Source organism: Phyllostomus discolor, chromosome 6 (genome assembly GCF_004126475.2).
Source record: "Phyllostomus discolor isolate MPI-MPIP mPhyDis1 chromosome 6, mPhyDis1.pri.v3, whole genome shotgun sequence".
NCBI classification, from domain to species: Eukaryota; Metazoa; Chordata; class Mammalia; order Chiroptera; family Phyllostomidae; genus Phyllostomus; species Phyllostomus discolor.
Window position 1 is genome coordinate 6,432,771 of NC_040908.2, and position 4,046 is coordinate 6,436,816.

The window sequence follows — 4,046 nt, forward strand, 5'->3', positions numbered from 1 at the left end:
ACACAACGGTGAGGGGCAATCTGATGTGTGCAAGGAATTCTACGTAGTTTGAGATGCCATAGGGTGAAACGACCCCAAGGAAGAAAGCAGGAGGGTGGACATGAGGGTCTGGTGGGTGATATCCTAAAAAGGGTGGAATCGGGACCCTTCCCAAGAGCTGTACCAAAGAATTGAGTGACAGAGGGTTTGCCACACAGGTCCCCTCACAGCAGGGTTCAGGAGCCACGAGGCCTCTCTTGTCCTAACATGTGGATCCGAGGACAGGCGTCCTGGGCCGCATATGAGGAGAGAGAAGGTGTGGTTACTTGCGTGCAGTGATGGGTGGGTTTGTATCAGGTGCCATGAGGAAAGGCTTGGGGGTTAAGGCAATGGGCATATTTCATTTTCTAATGAACTTATTTTATACTAAAATAACTTCTCTTTCTTGCTGATCCTGTATTCCTGGTGGCTGGATCTTCAGGAACTAGACAGCTTGTTTCTTCTGGTCCCAGGAGGGGAATGGGAATGGGAGGAAGAGTTGGGTGTCAACGAAAGGACAAAGCAAACAACCTGATTGGACTTGCATTCCCTAGGCTGGGTTCAGGGTCATGTTCTCCACGGTATGTGGCATGTTTCATCTTCATTTCTGGTCGGGAAGAGACAACGGGATATAAAAGGTTGTTTTGATGTTGCCTTCATGACTGAGGCCAAATGTCCAGGCCAAATGTCTCCCCTTCCTTGTAGGCACAGTAGGTTGCATATCACTCTGTTCTAGAGCATTTGGAAACATTTTCTAAATGATTCATCACATTGAAATCCATACTGATGAATGTTTCGCCTTCTTTCTTTTCTGTACCTGTTAGGAATGTGTTGGGCTGCAAGCAAGAGGTAATTCACAGTTGCTTAGCTACAGAAGGCATTCTCGAACCACAAGAGGTCTGGAAGGGGACAGACCTGGGCTGGTAGCTTAGATTGCCATCGTCACCAAGGATGTATTGTCCTATTTCCTGCTTCAGCAGCCTCAGCAGGAAGCCCTGATGGTCATCGTTGACTCCCTGCTGCCTTTTCAGGCACCATGTCCACGTTCCAGGAGGAAGAAGAGTCCGTGCCAGTCGGGTCTTTCCTCTTTAAAGATTCCCTCCCTGGGACTTCCGTTTACCTCTCGCCAGGGTGAAATGGATCTCATGGCTGGATGGCCGGTCCACAGAGTCCTCCGCAGGGCCTAGCCACTCTCACTGTCCTGGGTATCTGAAGGGCATATTTCTGAGGCCTGTCTTAGTAGCAGCAAAACCACATGTTCTGCAGTGAGCTGTAGCATAGCTTGCTTGAAAATATGGAGCACGTTTTTCTGGGTGCATGGATAACATAGTAAAATTCCCCCATAGGGTGATTACTGGGATCCAAAAGGTCCAATTATATAACATGTGGGGGTCACTGTAAGGTTACAGAAATACGCTGGGGGGAGGAGGGACCAGGGAAGTCCCAGGTGGGAGTTTTAAGACAGGTTTCAACTTCACCTGGCTCAGCTGTAGCTTGGTGCCACCTAGTGGTCATTGTCTCCCCTCTGAACTATGTACTGTAGCTGCATTTCTGGGACTAGACGGGGGTCCAGGACTGTGGCCAGGTTTAATCAGTGTGCTGTGGGGAGAGTGGACCAGAAGGATGCTGGACTGAGGGCAGCCATCCTCTACCTCTTGGTTTGATGAAGAGACTGCCTGGCCTTTCTCTGCTTCATCTTGCCCTACCTGCCCAGGAGGATACCCAATCACATTTTGTCCCAGTTCACATTACTAAGTGTATAGCTCCTCCTTCCCTCCTTTACTCTCTCTCTCTCATTTATATTTGTTAAAGCAGTATATTAAATGAGCTAAAGTTGATATATCATAAGCAGAAAACATGAGCCATTACCTTGAAGCCCTCTCTATGGGAGATTTCCTTCCCTGACCTAGATGGAGCCTCTAGCATCTTCCAGAGCTTTTCTGGTCACTCTCAGATCATGAAAAGGTGTCTGGTTACTTTCATCACAATGTTAGCCTCATATCTGCAATTGAACAGTGTGGCTAATGATCAAAATCTGCAACTTCAACCAATATTATTACAGCTTCCTCCCTCCCCGGCACACAATGAGGGGAGTTGTGGTCACTCTTCTCTGCTCTTCCCTCTCCCATTAGCTGTTGTTTCTGAGCTGGGGCAGGGGTTGTGGGGGTGGTACTCCTCTTTATCTGTGCTGTGGTGATCTGATTCTGGTGCTGTCTGGCTCAGTCACACGCAAAGTCGATTCTGGCACTCAGGGGGTGCTTTTGTGGGTGTTTTGGAGATTCTTTGGCTGGTGTTCTCCAAGTGCAACTTACTCAAGGCAGGTGATAGATGTCTCTCCTCCAGTTATAGGATGAACACAACAGCGGGTCTGTCTGCTGTATCATTTAGTTTCTCTAGGCAGCTCTCTCGGGCACATTCTGTTTGCAGAAATCTTCAAGTCCACTCTCCAAAGGTCCCGTTAGCCCACAGAGGAAACAGTCACATGTTTCCCTCCCCACCCCCCATTCCCTACCCCCACCCCCTGTAGTTGTTGGAGATGTGGTCAGCTTCCACAGCAGCCTTCCCCTTCTGTCTCTTTTTCTTCTCCGCCCCCAGGGCTCTCTAGCCACAGCTGCTCCAGCGCTCATTGCACAGCCCTGCTTCCCCCACTCCAGAGGTCAAAAGTTCTCTGAGCAGTCAGTCCCCTGGGAAACACTTTCTCCTCTGAGAGAGGAGAAATGCCACCGTGTCTCAACGACTCTCTGCAGAGAAATCTTTTAATTTGCACCTTCAAGCCCTTGATGTGTTTAAGATGGGGACTGGCTAAAGAAACAAAAATCCGATTTCAGATTTCTGTTCTGCAAGTCCTTCATCATGTGTGATCCTGTCCCTGTCTTTGGAATGTGGGGTACTCGGCTATCATTCATATAAACTTATATAAACTACAATGAGAATATAAGATGTAATGTGAATGGTGGCCCTGGAGGAGGGAAGCTGTGGGCCTGAATGTATTAGCCTTGGCTGTTGGAGCAACAGGTGAATCCCCTTACATGTATTAGCAATAATACAGCTAACACAAGTTGTTGGCATGTGCTGTGCACTATTTTAGGTGCTTTACCTATTTTATTTCATCCACCTGACAATCCTACAAGGTAGGTACTGCTACTCATGACTGTTTTACAGATGAGTCGACTGAAGAACAGACTTATTGAGGTTACACAGCTAGCAAGGGGCAGAGCTAGAATTCAAACGCTAAGAGTATGGCTCCCACAGTTCAACTCCATCCATACATCTTGCCTGAGGGTATCACTTGTCTCCACGACATTCTGTGGCAGGCTACGGATGATACCCCGTGGACCCTGGAGTTGTGGCAGACGTCGCTCATATACCACCCTGCTACTTAGCAGCTGTGTGGCTTCAGATAAGTTATGTGAACTTCCCTGAATCTCAGCATCCTCCTCACCTGAAGATAGTAATACTACCTGACAGAATTGTTGGGGGTGGGGGGGAATGAAACATTTATTTAATTTTCCTATCTTTCCACAAAGGGAAAGGAGTCAAAACTTCATTTCGAAATTTCAGTAAACTCGAAACTATCAATCCTACATCGAACACCGTGGCAAGGAGGTCGGGTGACCTAAATCGTTATTTTAAGTGAATGCCTATTATAGCGTGCCCAGCGCTCGCTAGTATTGGTTTTCGGGCCGGTGAGTTCAGTACCTTCTGCCCAGGTCATTCTCTCCCTACCAAGCCCTGCTGATCTTGGAGAGGTTCGGGGGCAGAGCGAGGGAGAAGAGGGCACAGTTCCGCCGTCAGATCGTCTTGGGCCATTGTTGACCCTCTTCTGCTTAAGGAGAACTGTGGAACTGTGGTCCCGAGGACACAGCAGGATCCAAACGAACGTTGATGAATAGTTACATCTAACGATAACCGGTCCTGACAAGGTCCTCGGGAACTGGGTTCGTGCTCTGGGGTCCGGGGGGGAGGGGGGGTCATTTTTCTGCCGGAACCGTTCTGCCCGGGCCGGGTCCCCGCCCGGAACTGCAAAG